General features: G+C 43.3%; 1 protein-coding gene and 1 long non-coding RNA gene across 3 annotated transcripts in view; one reads left to right on the forward strand and one right to left on the reverse strand.

Moving 5' to 3' along the window:
* LOC131504909 (uncharacterized) overlaps positions 1-15,539 on the reverse strand; it is a 43,219-nt gene extending 27,680 nt beyond the window's left edge. Inside the window, exons 1-2 of the long non-coding RNA XR_009258182.1 lie at positions 15,335-15,539; positions 1,563-1,664 (exon numbers count right to left, since the gene is read on the reverse strand). This is a non-coding gene — a long non-coding RNA (uncharacterized LOC131504909). The remainder of the gene's footprint in view (positions 1-1,562; positions 1,665-15,334) is intronic.
* Positions 14,769-20,458, forward strand: part of FOXJ3 (forkhead box J3) — a 151,124-nt gene continuing 145,434 nt past the window's right edge. The window contains exon 1 of one of the 2 annotated variants that reach the window (XM_058717817.1): positions 14,769-14,937. The gene's annotated coding sequence lies outside the window, so the exon portion shown is untranslated. Of the gene's footprint in view, positions 14,938-16,584; positions 17,124-20,458 lie in introns of those variants that run through there. The other variant, XM_058717818.1, reaches the window with a different exon arrangement.

Consider the following 20,458-nt stretch of genomic DNA (forward strand, 5'->3'; position numbering starts at 1 on the left):
ACATCAATTGATGAAGGGACAAAGAAGATGTGGTGTAGGGGCACCTGTGTGGCTCAGTTGACTGAGTGTCGGACTTTGGGTCAGGTCGTGATCTAGTGGTTCATGGGTTTGAGCCCAACACCGGGCCTGCTGCTGTCAGTGCACAGTGCACTAGAGACCCTCTGTCCCCACCTCACTCTGCCCCTCCACTACTTACTTGCTCTCTCTCAAAAATAAATGAGCATTAAAAAAAAAGATGCGGTATATATGTACAATGGGACATTACTCAGCTGTAAAAAAGAATGCATTTTGCCATTTGCAACAACATGGAGGGAACTAGAGAGTATTATGCTAAGTGAAATAAGTCAGAAAAAAAATACCACATGATTTCACTCATGTGTAGAATGTCAGAAGCAAAACAAATGAGCAAAAGGAAAAGTGAGAGAGAAGCAAACCAAGAAACAGACTCTTAACTATAGAGAACAACCTGATGGTTACCAGAGGGGAGATTGGTGGGGGGATGGGTTAAATAGATGATGGGGATTAGGGAGTACACTGGGTGATGAGCACTGGGTGACGTATGGAACTGTCGAATCACTATACTGTACTCCTGAAACTAATATTACACTGTTTGTTAACCAACTGGAATTTAAATAAAAATTCAAAAAACTCCATCCCTAGTCAGGTCAAATTTCTTCCTCCACTCTCCTTCCTCTATGAACACACAGGGGAATAGAAAGAGCTCCCATTTATAACACTTTTTAACATCTAAACACCATGTTAAGCTCTCTACATGTGCAATTGTTTCAGTTAACTCACAACATAGCTATGCAGTAGGTACTATTATTCTACCCATTTACAGATGAAGAAATTGAGGCTCAGAGAGATTAGCAATTTGCCCAACTAAAGTCATTGAGCTACTAACTGGCAGGGCTGGGATTTCACCCTGGGTAAGGGAGCCCCTCTTCACCTAGCATTCACTAGTGCTTACTTATCACGACCACGTGGTCATTTAATTACTATTATGCTGTACTGTCCCCAAACTATTGCTTTGCTCTTTGTGCTCCAAACCCTGAGCACAGGACCCAGCCTAGAGTCAGCATTTAATAAATGTTTACTGAATGAATGGATAGCCATCACATCAGCCTTTCTAGTAAATTTCATTTTAGAAATGGATCAAATCCAGATGCAATTTATAGGCACAAAGATGACAAATGTCTTTCATGGTAGCAAGGAACCAAGCCCACTAGAAGGGTTAAGCTTGGCTATACCTACATGGCAGAAAAAGTGATTGGGTAGAGGAAGTGTGCATAGCAGGCCACAGATAAATCACTAAGTAGTTAAAAAGGAAAAACTGTACCTAAGTACGTATACATAAGCTTTGTGTTTATGTGTGGATATGCATGTGCATGCAGGCATTTTGGCATCTCTTGCTTTGAGAATTGTTGCAAAAAAGGAAAAACACCATTTCACATTCATTCTATGCTGAATAATGGAAGCAAACCACAGATGGATCATGAATTCAGATTAAATGAAATTAAAACAACTTCATGAGTCAGAAAGTATTCAAAATAGTTGCTCACAAGTGGAGATGAGAGGGGCACCTGGCTGGCTCAGTTGATAGAGGATCTGACTCCTGATCTTGGGGTCATGGGTTTGAATCCCATGTTGCATATAGACGTTACCTTAAAAAAAAATGTAAAAACAACAACAACAACAACAACAACAACAACAACAACAACAACACAGTAGAGATGAAAACCTATAATGAAAGGTGGAGGAATTGCAAATAAGTTTCCATTATACAGAAAAACAACTCTTCACCATTTCCATTAAAATATCAGAATCTGAGGGGCGCCTGGGTGGCGCAGTCGGTTAAGCGTCCGACTTCAGCCAGGTCACGATCTCGCGGTCCGTGAGTTCGAGCCCCGCGTCAGGCTCTGGGCTGATGGCTCGGAGCCTGGAGCCTGTTTCCGATTCTGTGTCTCCCTCTCTCTCTCTGCCCCTCCCCTGTTCATGCTCTGTCTCTCTCTGTCCCAAAAATAAATAAAAAACATTGAAAAAAAAATTAAAATATCAGAATCTGAAAAAATATATTTAGACAATCAATATGGGGTATAAGCAAAAGGGATTTTGAAGTCATGGTATTGAGGCTCAAGTTTTTATGTCATTCACTAGCAATATGACCTCAATTTTCCTTGCCTGTAAAGTGGGGATGATGATCTCCAACTTAGTATCATTATAGCAGTTTAGTAAGACAAAATATTACTTCCTTTTTCCACTTCCTATTCCTGAGGGAGCCATTGTTCCCTCCTCTTAACTTCTATAGACATTAACATTTTGCCAGTCTTGTTTCACAGATCTCCCCCACATTTTTTTCCCCTGGAGTATTTATTTATTTATTTATTTATTTTTCAACGTTTTTTATTTATTTTTGGGACACAGAGAGACAGAGCATGAACGGGGGAGGGGCAGAGAGAGAGGGAGACACAGAATCGGAAACAGGCTCCAGGCTCCGAGCCGTCAGCCCAGAGCCTGACGCGGGGCTCGAACTCACGGACCGCGAGATCGTGACCTGGCTGAAGTCGGACGCTTAACCGACTGCGCCACCCAGGCGCCCCTCCCCTGGAGTATTTAAAAGCAAATCCCAGACATTATGTTAGTTCATTTTAAATATTTCAGTTGCAAAAATTTCTGTTATTTTTTTTTTTTAACCAAAAAAATCCCCAATGTGGTCTCCTGGCAAAAAATATAAAGAATCTTTTTGTGGGGCGCCTGTGTGGCTTAGTCAGTCGAGCATCCGACTTCGGCTCCGGTTATGATCTCGCGGTTTGTGAGTTTGAGCCCTGCAGCGGGCTCTGTGCTGACAGCTCGGAGCCTGGAGTCTGCTTTGGATTCTGTGTCTCCCTCTCTCTCTGCCCCTCCCCCACTCACACTGTCTCTCTCTCTCTCTCTCTCTCTCTCTCTCTCTCTCTCTCTCTCTCTCTCTCCTTCAAAAATAAATAAACATTTAAGAATCTTTTTGCACATGTTTTTCAGTTTGGTTAACCTGGTAAGGTTAACCCAAATAGGCTCCCTGGATAACTCTCCGTTTCTCTGCTTTGTATTAGCTCTTTGGATATTCTAATTATGCCCAAACCCTGTTCTACTTCAGTATTAGATGCAAATCATACTTGCAGGATCTTAGCTTTTTAAATGAATAGTAGTAATACCAGGTTGAATCTCTTTCTGGTTTTGAAGGACTGATCCACAGATATGGGCAGTCCTAATTTATTTTCATGACTGTCTTCAATGCTTGCTTCAAGGATGTTCCATGGAAAGTTTTTCAATTACTGCTCTGTACTCTTTGGAGATGCCTCAGGGCCCTGTACTTTTGTTTGTATGGGTTTAGCCTTCTCCTGCATATTCTCTTAGTCTGGTCACATTAAAAAATTGATTCATAGTACACTTCAGGCTGGATTTCTTATTGCCAAGTCCCCTGGGCTCTTCATGGCTTTCTACTCTTTGTAATTTACTGAGGGAGATTTGTGCACTTTATTGAGTGCCTACTATGCTCCAGCCCAGCGGGTGCTAATGTTCTAGACATTCTTCATTTATGTGGCATTTCAAATAAATGAAGTGCATATAAATGATAAGGTATCATATAAAATTAGTAGTAATATTACCATAAGTATATAACACAACACGAATAACAAATTTAGCACAAATAACAAACCAGTGAGACTACATCAAACTAAAAAGCTTCTGCACAGCAAAGAAACATCAACAAAGTGAAAACAAAACCTCCAGAGTAGGAAAAAAATATTTGCAAACTGTATATATGATAAGGGGTTAATATCCAAAATACGTAAAGAACTCATACAACTCAATAGCAAAACCCACAAATAACCCAATTAAAAAATGGGCAGAGGACCTGAGTAGACATTTCCCCAAAGAAGACATATGAAAGGCCAACAGGTATATGAAAAGATGCTCAACATCACCACCAGTCATTTGGGAAAGGCAGACTAAAACCACAGTGAGATATTTCTTCACACCTGTCAGAATGGCCATCATCAAAAACACAAGAGATAAATGCTGGCATGGACGTGGAGAGAAGGGAACCCTTGTGCACTGTTGGTGGGATTGTAAATGGGCACAGCCACAATGGAAAACAGTAGGGAGGATCCTCAAAAAACTAAAAACAGAACTACCATATGACCCAGTAATTTCACTTCTGGGAATATATCCAAGGAAAACAAAAACACTAATTCAAAAAGATATCTGCACCTCCATGTTCACAGCAGCATTACTCACAATAGCCAAGACATGGAAACAACCTAAGTGTCCCATTGATGGATGAATGGATAAAGAAGTTGTGGTATAGGGGATGCCTGGCTGGCTCAGTCAGTAGAGTGTGTGACTCATGATCTCAGGGCCAAGAGTTCAAGCCCCATGTTGGGTATAAACCTTATTTAAAAAAAAAAAAAAAGTTGCGGTATATATGCCACATATGGAATGCTATTCAGCCATAAAAGAGAATGAGGAAATCTTACCATTTGGGAAAACATGGCTGGACCTTGAAGGCATCATGGTAAGTGAAATAAATTGGACAGAGAAAGACACATACTATCTGGTCTCACTTATATGTGAAATCTAAAATGAAATAAAACTCATAGAAAAAGAGCAGATTTGTGGCTAACAGAGGCAGAGGGTGGAGTGAGGGGGACTTGGAGGAAGGTGGCCAAAAGGTAAAAACTTCTAGTTATAAGACAAATAAGTAACCGGGGATGTAGTGTACAACATGATGACTAGTTAACTGCTGCATGTACATAGGAAAGATGTTAAAAGAATAAATCCTGGGGCATCTGGATGGCTCAGTCGGTTGAGCATCTGACTTCGGCTCAGGTCATGATCTCACAGCTTGTGAGTCCAAGCCTGGTGTTGGGCTCTGTGCTGACAGCTCAGAGCCTGGAGCCTGCTTCAAATTCTGTGCCCCCATCTCTCTCTGTCCCTCCCCCGCTCACGCTGTGTCTTTCTCTCTCTCAAAAATAACTAAACGTTAAAAAAAAAAAAAAGTAAATCCTGAGAGTTCTCATCACAAGACATTTTTTTCCCTTTTTTCCTTTTCCTTTTATTGCTTTTGTATGAGACGATGAATAACTGAACCTATTGTGGTAATAATTTCACAATATGTGTAAATCAAACCATCATGCTGCACACCTTAAACTTATAGACTGACATATGTAAATTATTTCTCAGTAAAACAAAAAAGACGTTACTATAGGCTTACCCTCTAAGATCTCTTAGCCCACATAGGCAATACACAACACAGGAAGAGCCTTGGTGGAGAGTTAAGAGACATGAGTTATAATTCCAGATCATTCCATTACATTGGTTCAAGAAAAATTTATAAAAATTTATTGAGAGTCTTGTGGGTGCCAGGCACCCAGCAGAGCGCTAGGTTTAATCTGAAGGGTGCCTAGGTGGCTCAGTTGGTTATGTTTGACTCTTGATTTTGGTTCAGGTCATGATCCCACAGGGTTGTGGGATTGAGCCCCACAAGGGGTCTACACTGAGCGTAGAGCCTTCTTAAGACTCTCTCTCTCCCTCCTTTCTTCCTCTCCCTCTGCCCCTCCCCCCCCACTTGTGCGCTCTCTCTCTCTCTCTAAAATAAAAAAAAAAAGAATGTGAGGATAGCCCTTGCCTCAAGAACGGAGACCGTATCTTTATCTTCGTAAACTTTCTCTCAGACGTGACATGGTCTATGGAACCTATCTTTTAAAGGCTTGTCTGAGCCCATAGATCAAGACTGAGTTCCAAATCTTTTATTTTATGGGGTACCTGGCTGGCTCAATCAGTGGAGCATGCAACTCTTGATCTCGGGTTTGTGAGTTCGAGCTCCACGTTGGGTGTAGAGATTCCTTAAAAAAAATAAAAATCTTAAAAAAATTGTTTTTTTTTTCTATTTTTAAAGGCTTTCACTACATTACACCAGTCATTCCATTTCCTATATTTTCTCCTACTTCCTAAACAACCTTTTATACCTGGGGATGACGCCAGAAATTTGGATCATCAAAAGGAAAAAATTCAACAGGAGTTTGCATTAGTCAGGATAGACTCTGTTACACTATGGTAGTAACTCCCAAATTTTATTAAAAAAAAAAAAATTTTTTTTTAACGTTTATTTATTTATTTATTATTATTATTTTTTTTATTTTTGGGACAGAGAGAGACAGAGCATGAACGGGGGAGGGGCAGAGAGAGAGGGAGACACAGAATCGGAAACAGGCTCCAGGCTCTGAGCCATCAGCCCAGAGCCCGACGCGGGGCTCGAACTCACGGACCGCGAGACCGTGACCTGAGCCGAAGTCGGACGCCCAACCGACCGAGCCACCCAGGCACCCCGTAACTCCCAAATTTTAATGACTCAGTCAGCAAAAGTTGTTCTTTTTGCTTATGCTTTGTGTCCTTCCTAAGTCAGCTGTAGCTTTGCTGTACGTTGTCTTCACTCTGGAATCAAGGCAGATGGATTAGCCTTGAATGTTCCTGGTCATCAGCACGGCAGGAAAGTAAAACACAGTGAAGCACACTGACTCTTAAAGCTTCTATCTGAAAGTGGTTCATATAGCCCCTCCCACATTTCATGTGGCTAACGCAAGTTACATAATCAAGCGTGTTGTCAAAGGAGTGAGGGAAGTACAATCCATCCTGGATCTACCCCTGAGAGGCACAGTAGATGTTTGGGAACAACAAAATGGTCTACAGTTGCTCTCTTTATCCTTTTGTTGTTGTTGCAAAACAAACAGATTTTCAGCTACCTGCCCCCTCATGCAGTAAAAACTATTTGGTCTGTGTGTCTATAGAAAAAAATGAAGAGAATTCTTTGGGACGTTGTGTATGGGTTCCAGCCCCTATTGTGTCACTAACGAGGTTTGAAAGGTTTCCTGAAGTAGTACTTGGATATAAATACACCCTCTTGCAATGCCTGGCACTCAAAAGGCTACAATTCTCATATCTATGTGAATTGATGGTTTTGAGGGTCTTTGAAGATGAGCTTAAGAACCAGGCAGTTCTGGGTTCAAATTCTGCTACCACCTTCACTACTGTCTTCTTCAAAACGGGGATGACCGGGGCACCTCGCTGGCTCAGTAGGCAGAGCATGTGACTCTTGATCTTGGGGTTGTGAGTTTGAGCCCCACATTGGCTGTAGAGATTACTTAAAAAAAATCTTACCCACAGGGGAGCCTGGGTGGCTCAGTCAGTTGAGCGTCTGACTTTGGCTCAGGTCAAGATCTCTCAGTTCATGAGTTCGAGCTCTGCATCGGGCTCTGTGTAGATAGTTTAGAGCCTGGAGCCTGCTTTGGATTCTGTCTCTCCTTCTCTCTCTGCCCCTCCCCTGCTCACACTCTGTCTCTCTGTCTCTCAAAAATAAATAAGCATTGAAAAAATTTAAAAAATCTTACCCACAAATAAATATTAAAAAATTTTTAAAAATCTTACCGACAAATATATGGTCAATTAATCTTCGACAAAGCAGGAAAGAATATCCAATGGAAAAAAGATAGTCTCTTCAACAAATGGTATTGGGAAAACTGGAGAGCAACATGCAGAAGAACGAAATGAGGCCATTTTCTTATACCATGGACAAAAATAAATTCAAAATGGATGAATGACCCAAATGCGAGACAGGAAACCATCAAAATCCTAGAGGAGAACACAGGCAGCAACCTCTTTGACATTGGCCATAGCAACTTCTTACTAAACATGTCTCTAGAGGTAAGTGAAACAAAAGCAAAAATGAACTATTGGGACTCCATCCAGATAAAAAGCTTCTGCACAGAGAAGGAAGCAATCAAGAAAACTAAGAGGCGGGGCGCCTGGGTGGCGCAGTCGGTTAAGCGTCCGACTTCAGCCAGGTCACGATCTCGCGGTCCGTGAGTTCGAGCCCCGCGTCAGGCTCTGGGCCGATGGCTCGGAGCCTGGAGCCTGTTTCCGATTCTGTGTCTCCCTCTCTCTCTGCCCCTCCCCCGTTCATGCTCTGTCTCTATCTGTCCCAAAAATAAATAAAAAAAAAACGTTGAAAAAAAAAAAAAAATTTAAAAAAAAAAAAAAAAAAAAAAAAGAAAACTAAGAGGCAACCAATGAAATGGGAGAAGATATTTGCAAATGGCGTATCTGATAAAGGGTTAGTATCCAAAATCTATAAAGAACTTATCAGACTCGACATCCAGAACACAAATAATCCAGTAAAGAAATGGGCAGAAGACATGAATAGACATTTTTCCAACAGACGCATGAAGAGGTGCTCAATATCACTCACCATCAGAGAAATACAAATCAAAACTATGAAGAGATAACACTTCCTGTCAGAATGACTAAAATTAACAGGAAACAACAGATATGGATGAGGATGTAGAGAAAGCGGAACCCTCTTACACTGTTGGTGGGAATGCAAACGTGCAGCCGCTGTGCAAAAGAGTATGGAGGTTCCTCAAAAAGTTAAAAATAAAACTACCCTACAATCCAACAATTGCACTAGTAAGTATTTCTCCAAAGGATGCAAAAATACAGATTCAAAGAGACATATGCACATTGATGTTTATAGCAGCACTATCAACAATAGCCAAGTTATAGAAAGAGCTCAAATGTCCACTGACTGATGAATAAAGAAGAGGGGATGTATATATGAAATATTACTCTGCGATCAAAAAGAATGAAATCTTGCCATTTGCAACGACATGGATGGCGCTACAGTGTATTATGCTAAGCAAAATAAGTCAGAGAAAGACAAATACATATGAATTTAAGAAACAAAACAGATAAACATAGGGAAGGGAAAAAAAAAGAGAGGGAGGAAAACCGTAAGAGAGACTCTTAACAATAGAGAGTAAACTGAGGGTTGCTGGAGGGGAGACGGGCAGGGGGTGGGTCAAATGGGTGATTGATATTAAGGAGGGCACTTGTGATGAGCACTGAGTGTTATATGTAAGCGATGAATCACTAAATTGTACTCCTGAAACCAGTATTACACTGTGTGTTAACTAACGAGAATTTAAATAAAAACTAAAAAAAAAAAAAAAAAAAAAGAAAAGAAAATCTTTAGAAAAACAAATAAATAAAATGGGGACACCTCCCTCTTGGTTTTGCTCTAAGGATTAAATTAAAAAGTATAAAAGGCTATCATGTTCCCAGTCACACAAGGAACACAATAAATATTAGCCACTCTCCCACCATGCTGGAGGTTCTTGATTGTTCTTATTTAGTGCATTAGGCATGGAGTAGGTCAATACTTCACAACTTGAAATCAAATAATTGTTTCTTTTTTTTAAGTTTATTTTTCAGAGACAGCACAAGCAGGGGAGGGCAGTGAGAGGGGGACAGAGGACCCACGCTGATAGCAGAGAGCCGATGTGGGGCTTGAACCCGTGAACCCATGAAATCATGACCTGAGCTGAAGTTGGACGTCCAACCAACCGAGCCACCCAGGCGCCCCCTCAAATAATTTTAGTAGTTTCTTAACTACCTTCTTTGTATCCAGAGTTTCGGCCTCCTTTGAGCTGCAAACCTTGGCTGTCTTTTCCTGCTAACTACGTTTTTCATTCAATCGTTCCAAAAGATACAGCTAACTATCTGGAAGAGAGGAGGTTTCCTCTAATCCCACTCTATTTGAACATCCCTGACTCACTCTTCCTAGTGCTGCCTAAATTTCTTCTACACCGTTGCTTACACATAATAAGGTAAATACTTCACTTAATCTATGTATCTGTTAATGTTTGCTCAGCTGTCTCCATGCCCTTTTGTCTTTCATTATGCATTTAATTAGCCTGGTTGATTATGAGTGGAGGCAAGCCAAAGTTTGAGCCAGGTGGTTACAAGGAAGATGGAAGGGGGTACCACCTCAGGATGGGGGCCGTGGAGTGGGGAAGGCGGATGGCATGAGTGCACTAGTCCAAATGGCATTGGTAGAACTTAGAAGAAGTTTAGGCTACTGTCTTCTACTGGGGAAAAATATTCTAAGTTATTCCTTTCTTATGCTGTACTGATATAATCTGAAGTTAACATCAAGCTTCTAGAGGGCAGGAAATCAGTTTATGGATGGTTTACATAGTCTGATATGGTGTAGCTTCATGAGTTAGTTATTCCCATTAGTCACTAGTGTTTAATTACCACCTACATGACTGTAATTTCCATGGCTTCTACTTTTCTCTTACTTATCCAACCTCTGACTTTACACAAGCTGTCCTCCTCTACTCCAGATTTTCTTTCTCTACTCCAGCCTTGCTTCTGTCTTTACATGGCAAACTCCTATTCATTTATTCAGACTTAGCCTTGACCTTACCATTCAGGGTACCTCTTTTTTTGGTGTCCCATCCCCATCCAATCTGACTCAGTTAAGCCTTGTTTCTTCTCAGTTTCCGCGGCACAAGTACAAATCTCTACCAAATAGCATTGTGGTTGTTTACATGTCTGCTTCTCCAGAAGCTTAGGAGCACATTGAAGATAGAGAATTTACGAATTCCCTTTTGATCCGCTAGTATTTAGTCCAATGCAAGGTATAGGGTAGGAACTCAATAAATGATTACTGAATGCCAGTTAAGTGTGCAGAGTGACCAACATTCAACTCCCAAGAGTTGTTTTTAAATAGCATTAGTGGTGCCAAGAGCTTCCCAGTGGCCTTTGTATACAGGCTTTGTTGTTGTTCATCTAATACATGAAATATAAAATATTATATAAAAATATCCAGGCAATCTGGAAGGATCCTCCAGGACTGGGAATAATAGGATGGACTCTCTCGTGTTTTTCTCTCTCCCTCTTGTAGGTCTTGGCTCATTTATTTTAAAAATTTTTTTTTTTTCAACGTTTTTTATTTATTTTTGGGACAGAGAGAGACAGAGCATGAACGGGGGAGGGGCAGAGAGAGAGGGAGACACAGAATCGGAAACAGGCTCCAGGCTCCGAGCCATCGGCCCAGAGCCTGACGCGGGGCTCGAACTCACAGACCGCGAGATCGTGACCTGGCTGAAGTCGGACGCTTAACCGACTGCGCCACCCAGGCGCCCCGGTCTTGGCTCATTTAAAATTCATTTCTCATTTTCTGCTTTCCTCTTACACTAAATAAAGAGGGAGAAAAGGATCAGGTAAAGCCTCATTTGTCTAAGTGGCTGTGGGTCACGTGAAGTGTTGAACACCCTGCTGTTGATGTACTGCCAGTGCCGCTGAATCAAGGTTTTTGTAGGGCAATTGCAGCCCAGCTCAGGGCTGTGTTTCTTTCAGGGAATTTATAATCCACATGAGGCTAGGAAAAGATTGCAAATAACACAAAGCAATAAAACCTCTATCTCATTGCTTTGAGCAATCTATTTCTCTTAAGGATCTGTCCCCTGAGTCGATCCCTTTGAGGGCTCTCCTGTTCCCCTCACTCTGTCCCAGCCTACTCCACTTCTCAAGACTGCATGAACTACTCTTTTCTGTACTGACACTCAACCTTGTACATAACAATCTTTGGCGGCCTTTATTTTATAGCAGCCAGTGCGTGATCTCTTGCTACGTAGCCATGATTATTGTTTCCATTTAATAGGCAAGAAAATAGAGATTAAGTGAAACTAAATAGCTTGATATAGGCACACAGGAAGTAAGCTATGGAACATGATTGAACCCAGGTCTGCCTTCCCAGCCCGAGCTTTAAGCTTTTCCTCCCCACTCCTACCAGGTCCCAGAATCCCTCCCCGGCCATTACATCCTTCTGGGGGTAGGTGAGGGGGGTGCTTCTCCATCTTTGACATTCTGGGACTTGTGCTTCTTTCCTTATCAAAGGCTGCTGATCCCTAAGGCCCCAACCCCATTCTGGCAGCTGTCCAGACACAAGTCTTTCTATTCCTTTACCCCATCATTTGGCTGACCCAACTTAAGTGGTTCAGAGAGACTTCTGGTTTGGGACTTTGATGACCTTGATCGTAGTCTAAAGTTGAAACCTAGTGACTCTTTGCCATAGTTTTTTTTTCCCCTCTGATAAATAGGGATAATCTCAGCTTTTCCCATATTCTTAATTGCATGACCCAGACTGTTCTTCAGAACTGTTCTGCCTAAAGCCCCTCAGATGATGGTGAGTTTTGAGACCTGGAGGACTGGGAAGAAGATGAATTTTAGCTGTGTTATCAAGGATTCACCCAGTGGTCCAAAAAAGAACTAGAGTCTTCCATTTCCCTTAGCAACTTGGTAGAAGAGAGATCTTCTACTCTCTCTCAAGCAAGCTGGCAAGGGTAGCCCCTTCTTAGGATACTATTTCCCTTATCATAGTGTACTGTGATTAATCTATTTGCTTTCCACTATACTGTGAGTTCTTAAAGTAGAGAGATTGTATCATATTTTTCCTACTCAGTCTATTTGGTCCAAGTCATCACCTTGAACCAGGATAGTGGAGCCTCTGGCTTCCAATGTTGTCCTCTCCCCATCTACTCTTAGCACAGTAGCTAGAGTAGTCTTTTGAAAGCATGAACTGTATAGCGTTCCTCTCTTCAAAGCCCTGTGGCGGTTTTATTTTAGTCAAGATGCTTACAATGGCCTACAAGACCCAACTCTGCCCTTATCTCCCCATTCTTGTCTCAGTAGCTCACCCGCTCCAGTTGTCCTGGATTCTACCATTTCCAGGAATGCTGTCACCTCAGGGCCTTTCCACTAGCCATTCCTTCTGCCTGGGACACTCCCAGACAATGGCGTGGCTCACTCCCTTACCTCTTTCAAGCTTCTCGTTAAAGTCACCTTATGAATTGGGCTCTCTCTAATGGCTGTTTAAAACCATCCTGTAAAGCCAGAATTGGGATATTATGAATCTACCTTCATTTCCCTTCTACTAAATCCTCTTGCTACCTGTATTACTTTGCTCCACGAGTCTAGATGTTTTGAGAAGTCTTCCCTCTCCTCCTCTAAATATATTTTCCTTTTTTTCCCCTCCCTTTTGCCCCAATATAGGCCTAAGGCCACTTGCCTAGATTAACACCTGCATTTCCATGATGAAAGAGGTTAAGGTATAATGAAACAGAAAAATAGGAGATGAAGCTGAGGGGAAGCTGGAAAGGGAGTTAGACTCTGAAGACATTAGGTTTGAACCCTGGCTGTTTTTTCTCCCCAGCTGGTGATTCTCTTCTGAGCTGCAATTTCACCAGCAGCAAAAACGAGCACAGTTCTTTCCGACAGGCTTGCGAAAGCATTGCATGAGAGGACACGCGAAAGTACCTGGTATGTGGTCCCCACTAGCTGGGTAGTTCACTAGGTCGGAACTTTGTTGAGCGTGTTCTCCACTCAAGCCCCGGCACCTAACACATGGTTTGGCTTAAGTATTTGTTGAACAAATAAACATCTTATTGATAAATAAACTGTTGCTTAAAAAAAAAAAAAATCCCAAGCCCCACCATCGTCCAGTTTTCTTTGTACCTTACTCTGGTCTATCTTCCCCTATAGCACTGAATACCTTTTAATACACCAAATAATTTTTTGTTATGTTAATCGCCTTCCTCCCCGTAACAGAGGAAAGCTCCAAAAGGGAAAGATATGTGTCCTCCTATGTGGCTGATACATCCCAAGCACTAAAATCGTGTCTGAGAACATTAGCAGTAATTAGCAAATATTTGTTAGATAAATGCATGAATGAATCTTTTTATTTTCAGACTCTCGCTAGAGTCTTAAATAGAAAAGGAACATCGGAGTACTTTGAATCCCCATTGCCTAGAAATGCTCGGCAAATGGCAGGTGTTCCGTGTTTGCTGAGGGAATTGGGTCCTCAGCTCTTTAACTACTTGAGGTCATTATCTGATCCCTACCGGACCATGTCACAAAGATTCCCAGGGCCAATTCACTCAAGCCTCTCCTATTTCCTTCATCCGATTAAGCTAGTATTCATCTAACAAATGTCCGAGTATCCAAATACTGAGCACCTACCGTGAGTTCAAAAGCATGTTGGGTGCTTGCTTTTATGTATGTGACTAACCCAATGAAGCAACAGCAAATTAGAGGTCTGAATGTAAGTAAGTGTGAAATTACAGGGCAGATTAGCAGTGCTAATAGTTTAGAGAAAGAATCAGTGAAGATTGACGTAGAGGTAAATTCCAAAGTTCACAAGTCGTCCAAACTGCCCTTCTGTAGGCTCCACCTGTTGATAGCAAGGACCATAAGCTGAACAACTAACTTTAGAATCAAGAAGGGCCTTTAGAATGCCAGCTGCTTTAAGAAGGAAACTAAGGCTAGGGCAGGGTATGGCCTCGGCAGAGATGGGCCTAGAGCCCGGGACTTGGGAGGTTCTAAAAGGAAGGGTGAGCCGAAGGTCCAAGGTGCCCTTGTTTGGGGCCCGTAGAATTCGCGGTGTGCGAAGTTGGAAAAGGGGTCTGCTTTCCCCGTAGAGGCCGAGGGGCCTGTCGCTACGGTGAGGTGGCTGGGAAGGGGTGGGGGGCAAGGTCACGAGGCGTCAACCCTCCGGGGCACGGGGTCTGAGAAATCTGTGAGCAGGGTCCAAGGCCGCAGGTCCCTGCTGTCCACAGCCCTCTCCCACACTTCCTAGTCTCCACTTTGATGCGCGGACACCCCACATCCCTCGGAGCTGCCGGCCTCTCCAAAACACCCGCCGCGCCGAGGCAGAGCAGCCCTCGTCGAGGGGCACTACTTGTCCCAGCGGAGGGATCCCGCGCGCGGTGCAGCGGCCGTGACCGCGGAGGGGAGGGGACGGGACGCCGCTGACGCCGTGCCGGTGGCGCAGCGACGTCGCGAGAGGCGGAGGCGACGGCGGGGGCGGGAGGGGAGCGGGTCGGGAAGTAGTTCCGGGTGCGCGGCCCCGGATGTTGGCTGCTCCCGCTGCCGCCGCCGCTCTCGGCGCTGCTCGGGGCCTCGGCCGCTCGCACCAGGCGCCGTTGGGATCTTTCCCGGGGGCGGAGACGCACGCAGCGGCCGGGGGCTCGGCCGGGCCGTCCCGGCCTGCGCAGCCTTGAGGTGAGTGCCAGCCGCCAGGGCGGCGGGGCCGGGGCGGCGGGCGAGGAGGCGGGGCTGGGGCATCTCCCGGGACGGAGGCAGGGGCTGCCCTCCGCGAGACGCCCTCTCCCTTCTCTCGGCCGCGGCCGCGCTGCGGCGTGGGTGGCGGGCGGGGCAGGGGGCCCGGGCCCGGGCTGGGGCTTGGCGGGTGGCGAGGGCTGGGTCCCTCCCTCCCCCGCGGCGCTTCTCCTCAGCTGCTGCTGCCCCTCAGCCGGGAAGCGGCAGCTCCGCGCCTCCGGCCCCTCCCCCAGGCGGGGCCCGGGGGAGCCAGACGGGGTTCCCGGGGGCGCCGAATCCGAGGACAGCGGCCGTCTCTTCCTCTCCGCGACCTGCCCCCTGGCCTGGGCTGGCCCCCTACCTCGGCATGGCAGCTTCTTCCCTTCAAGCTTGGGGTGCTTTTCGGCCGGCGGGTCGGGCAATATGTCGCGTCTCAGGGGTGCCCTTCTGGGTGAGGCCCGCGCGAGGGGCCTCCGTTCCCACCCATCCTGACGGCGTGTCCTCTGCCGGCATTGGGGCAGGGGCCGCCGTTCCATGCGGACGTGTTGCTGCCCTGTGTGTGTTGCATCCTGCCCACGTGGTAGGGTGTCTCCCCCCCTCCCCCCTCCATTTTTTGCAGCTGGTGAGGAGGGAGGTTTACGCGGTGGTTTTTCCTCTCTGATTTCCTCCCGTGGCGTGGAAGGTGTTAGGGTCAGTTTGCTTTGCTGAGGCCGACTGTTGGTTAGCTGGGAGAAAGCAAGAGTTGTACTCTCGGAAATTGAGAGCAGTAGGGGACATGACAGGGCTTAGTTTTCAGAGACGTCTTTCCTCCTCTCCATTTAGCTGTTCTTGCTCTTTTCTCTGTTGCTTCGTCTAAAAGAGTGGGCTCTAGCTGCTGATGCATTGAGGTGTATAGTTTTCACTTCTCCGTTCTACTTTGTGTGTGTGTGTGCGTGCGTGTGTGCGCGCGCGTTTGGCTGGCAAAGATGTCCCTTTTCTGTGTTGTGCAGTTCAGTTGGATTCCTGAATGAGCTGCGTTGGGCTGGCCAGGGAGTCAGAGGTTGGTGGGCATCTTGGCTTTTCCTGACATTCGCTTTATTTTTTCCTTCTATTTTGCTTCCCACTGGAACGAGTGCATGTCATGAAAGTATTCCATCCATTGCTCTTTACTTGCAAGGGGGTACTAGATAGTTTTCACTGAGTCACATATTTCGTGGGAGCTCTTTTATTTCACTTTTCTTTTCGTTCTATTGAGTACCTTTGCGCTGCTTTGTATTTTGAAACTGGTTTTGAAACGTGTGTTTTGGGTAGTTTTTTTTTTAATGTCTCTTCCAGGTTAAAGGTTTCCATCTTCCTGTGTTTTGCTCTTGTGTGACCACAGATTGCTCCCGGTAGCTAGAGTAGCAGTGAGAGAAGCCTTTTATTCCTCCCAGACCATAGCAAATATTTGTAGAAAAGCAGTAACTCCCTTCATATTTCTGTTTTGGTGGCATATATAGATGTGATTGACTTTTTTAGTTTTTTGGTGTTTTTTTTTTTTTTTTAATGTACACCTGAGGATTTGTTTTTTCTTTTTGTGTCTCTCGGAGTTGAGGTGAATCTTGTTCTTGATTTTTTTTGTGATACCGGGGACTTTGTCATGCTTTCATTAGGTAGTTTTTGGATGGAGTCAGGACATGTTTATTTTGGCTCTCTTTGGTTCATTAGTTTGGGTGAAATAAAATCTTAATATTTTGAAGTCACTTTTCAGATTCCAAGATGGCTGGCACTGTCACTTTTTCTTGATTTGTTCTTTTGCATTGTGTGTTCTCTTTGAATATATTTTCCTTTTGTGTGGTACAACTGTTAGTGTATTCTCCTGTGCAAAATAAAAATAAATACAGATTCTATCTGCTTTCATCATGCTAAGTTTGGGTGGGGCAGTGGAAAATAGAGACTGTTTTTCTGATGCATTCTGAAACAGTTTTTTAGTAAGTCAGTCAGCATTTGTGTACTTCGGCATAATACTGTGCCGTGTGCGAAGTAGTCTGTGTGAAGAGACTCAAGCAATAAAATATGTGGTCTCTACAAATGCTTCAACTTCTTTGGGGAAACAGCATGTAAGACGTCATTCATAATTATCAAGCATCATCAAACGCCTGGTTGGAATAGCAGTGCAACCAACGTTCAAGGTATAAGTGAGATTTGCAAAAGATAGGAATTTTCAAAGGGAAGAAGATGTATTCCAGGAGGGTGAAGGAGGGGTGTTTACAAAGGTGGAGAAGTGACAGTGTTTATAAAAGATACTAAGCCTGTTGGCCTGCACAGAGAATCTGTGTTGGTGAGTAGTGACAGATGAGTTCAGGATTGGTGAGTAGGTGTTTGTGGAGAATCTGTCAAGGATGGAAGGTTTAGTTTGATGAGGTGCCATATTGGGTTCTAACGACTAGGACTGAGATCATGCATATGGTTCCCGATGAAGGTTTTTGTATTATCTGAATGTTCTGGAGCGAGGAGACTGACTAGAATGCTCTTTGAGAATTTTAGGAATAAGATTAGGTTCTGACATAATGATTATGGGAATAAACTAATAGCCAACGTTTATTGTTTCCTGTTTCCCAGGCACTGTTCTAAGCTTATTAATTGTATTTAACTCAAAATCTTCATAATAAGGTCTTACTATTCCTATGAAGAGACCAAGCTACAGAGAGGTTAAGTAACTTGCTCCAAATCCCATAGAGTAAGCTGCAGAGCCAGGATTTGAACCCAGGCAGTCTCATTTTTGAGCTTTTATATTTGGTTATTACACTGTCCTAAGAAGCATAGGATATATAAGAAGATGTATAGGTGAGTAAAAATTAATTTCAACTTAGTAATGATTGTGGGCAAAGGGAGGAATGCAAATAAAACATTAAAAGACAAAAAGCCTAGAGTCCTGGGAGGATGACTGATAATAGGGAAATCAGGAAAGTATCACTGTGAAGGAAAATGAGCTAAGATTGGTTATGGGCAACGCTAGATTGTGTACAATAAATTTTTCAGTAGCAGGCTAGTTTCCTGCCAGTCCTGATGGCCTTCTCTCTTCTCTCGTTTGACTCTGGAAATGGGGGTTAGTTTAAGCAGAACAGTTAGAAAAACAGAGACTGTTCAGAAGAAAAAAATGTACCCCATGTTGCAAAGCCACTTAGAAATAGCATAGGAATTATTTTGGTTGAGCCATACCACTGCTTTCCAACCTTAGTGAAGACAATGAAGAATTGAGTAGAGTAGTACATTGCTATAGGATTAACAGATGAAAATGTAGATTGTTCACTGACCAGGGCTACAGATGGAAGTAAAAAACAGGTGAGCAGATGAGTGATGGGAAGTTGGTAGTATGCTGGTGAAGTAACTTTGAAGTTTGGAATTTTGGGTGTCGTTTTATATAGGCTAACAGGTAAAACATTCTGAGAAGAATCAGGAAATACCTTACTGCTACAGAAGCCAAGAAGAGGAGAGGTAGTATGGTTCACGGTATCAAAGGTAGTCTGGAAGTTTAGAAACAATGATCATGATGAAAACACTATTGAAGTAGGACCAGGAGGTAATTTTTAACCTTAGAATTTCGAAAGGAAGGATAAGAATAGATGTCAGATTTTTTTTCCACAGAAGGATTTGTAGAGATCTTATGGTCTGGGGTGGTAATTTTAAGTGTTTTCTCCTAATGCTTCTGCCAGTCTCATTCTTGTCCACATGTCAGAGCTACTCAAATATCAGAAAACTCAAGTTTTTGTTTTTAACGTTTATTTATTATTGGGAGACAGAGCATGAGCATGGGAGGGGCAGAGAGAGGAGGAGACACAGAATTTGAAGCAGGCTCCAGGCTCCTACCTGTTAGCACAGAGCCTGACGCAAGGCTCGAATTCACAAACCACCATATCATGACCTGAGCCAAAGTTGGATGCTTAACCAACTGAGCCACCCAGGCACCCCGGGTGTTTTTTCTTTAAAAAAGAAACAAACATGTTCTAAAGCCAGTGACTTTATACTTTAATGGTTCTCGCAAACTTTTTTCTTAATTCTTTTTTTGAAGTTTTATTGAGGTATAATTCACATACTATACAGTTCACTGGTTTAGACAGCTTAACAGTTTTTAGTATATTCATCAAGTTGTTTATCCATCACCACAATCATCTTTAGTCATTTCATCATCCCCAAAAAGGAAGTCTGTACCCTGTTCTGGACATTTCATATAAATGGAATCATACAGCATATGGTCTTTTGTGTCTGGCTTCTTTCACTTAGCATAATGTTTCAAGGGTTACCCATCTTGTAGTTTGTATCACTATTTCATTCTCTTTTATTGCTGAATAATATGCTACCTTTTATTCATTTATCTATTGAATTTTTGAGTTTCTTATACTTTTAAAAACCCTTCCATTTCTTCATCTTCATCCTCACCCTGCCAATTTTACCCCTTTTACTTCATTTTTTATTTTTTAAAAAATTTCTTAAAGCTGTTTTATTTTTCTTTTCTTCTCTTTCTTCTTCTTTTTTTTTTTTTTTTTTTTTTTTTTTAAGAGAGCACTCGCCCTAGCTGGGGGAGGAGCAGAGGGGGAGACAGAGAGAGAGAGAGAGAGAGAGAGAGAGAGAGAATATCCCAAGCAGGCTCCATGCTCAGCACGGAGTCCACTGCAGGGCTTGATCTCATGACCTTGAGATCATGACCAGAGTCAGAGTGAAGTCTTCTGTGTAACTGACTGAGCCACCCAGATGCCCTCCACCCCTCTTTTAGAGTGTAACCTCTGCTATGCATTCTGCTAGGCCTTAGGGATATAAAAATGAGTAAGACACGGCCCTCAAACATTCATGTAGTGTTAATGGTTTACGTATACCATACAGCATTCCCAGTCCTATAATGTAGGCAAAGCATGTTTTGAGATGAGCGATTTGAAGTTCAGATTAGTTTATTTACCCAAGATTGTAAATTTAAATCAGTAATGGAGCTATTGGATCTTCTTAGTCCATTGGATCTTCTTGTTCATTGCTTCCTATTACTTTGTGCTGCTGTTCTAACTTAAAGGATTCTTTTTTTTTTTTTCCTTAATGTTTTTATTTATTTTTGAGACAGAGAGAGACAGAGCACGAGCAGGGAAGGGGCAGAGAGAGAGGGAGACACAGAATCGGAAGCAGGCTCCAGGCTCTGAGCCATCAGCACAGAGCCTGATGCGGGGCTCGAACTCACAGACTGTGAGATCATGACCTGAGGCGAAGTCGGACGCTCAACCGGCTGAGCCACCCAGGCGCCCCTTAAAGGATTCTTTTATGAATTTCTGGATAATTAGAGGGGCTGGGAAATCCCCTTAGTGAATGAGTAATTTTTTATTATTTACTTATTTATTTATTTTTAATTAAAAAAATTTTTTTTTAATGTTTATTTATTTTTGAGACAGAGACAGAGCATGAACAGGGGAGGGACAGAGAGAGAGGGAGACACAGAATCTGAAACAGGCTCTAGGCTCTGAGCTGTCAGCACAGAGCCCGACGC

Source organism: Neofelis nebulosa, chromosome 2 (genome assembly GCF_028018385.1).
Source record: "Neofelis nebulosa isolate mNeoNeb1 chromosome 2, mNeoNeb1.pri, whole genome shotgun sequence".
Lineage (NCBI taxonomy): Eukaryota > Metazoa > Chordata > Mammalia > Carnivora > Felidae > Neofelis > Neofelis nebulosa.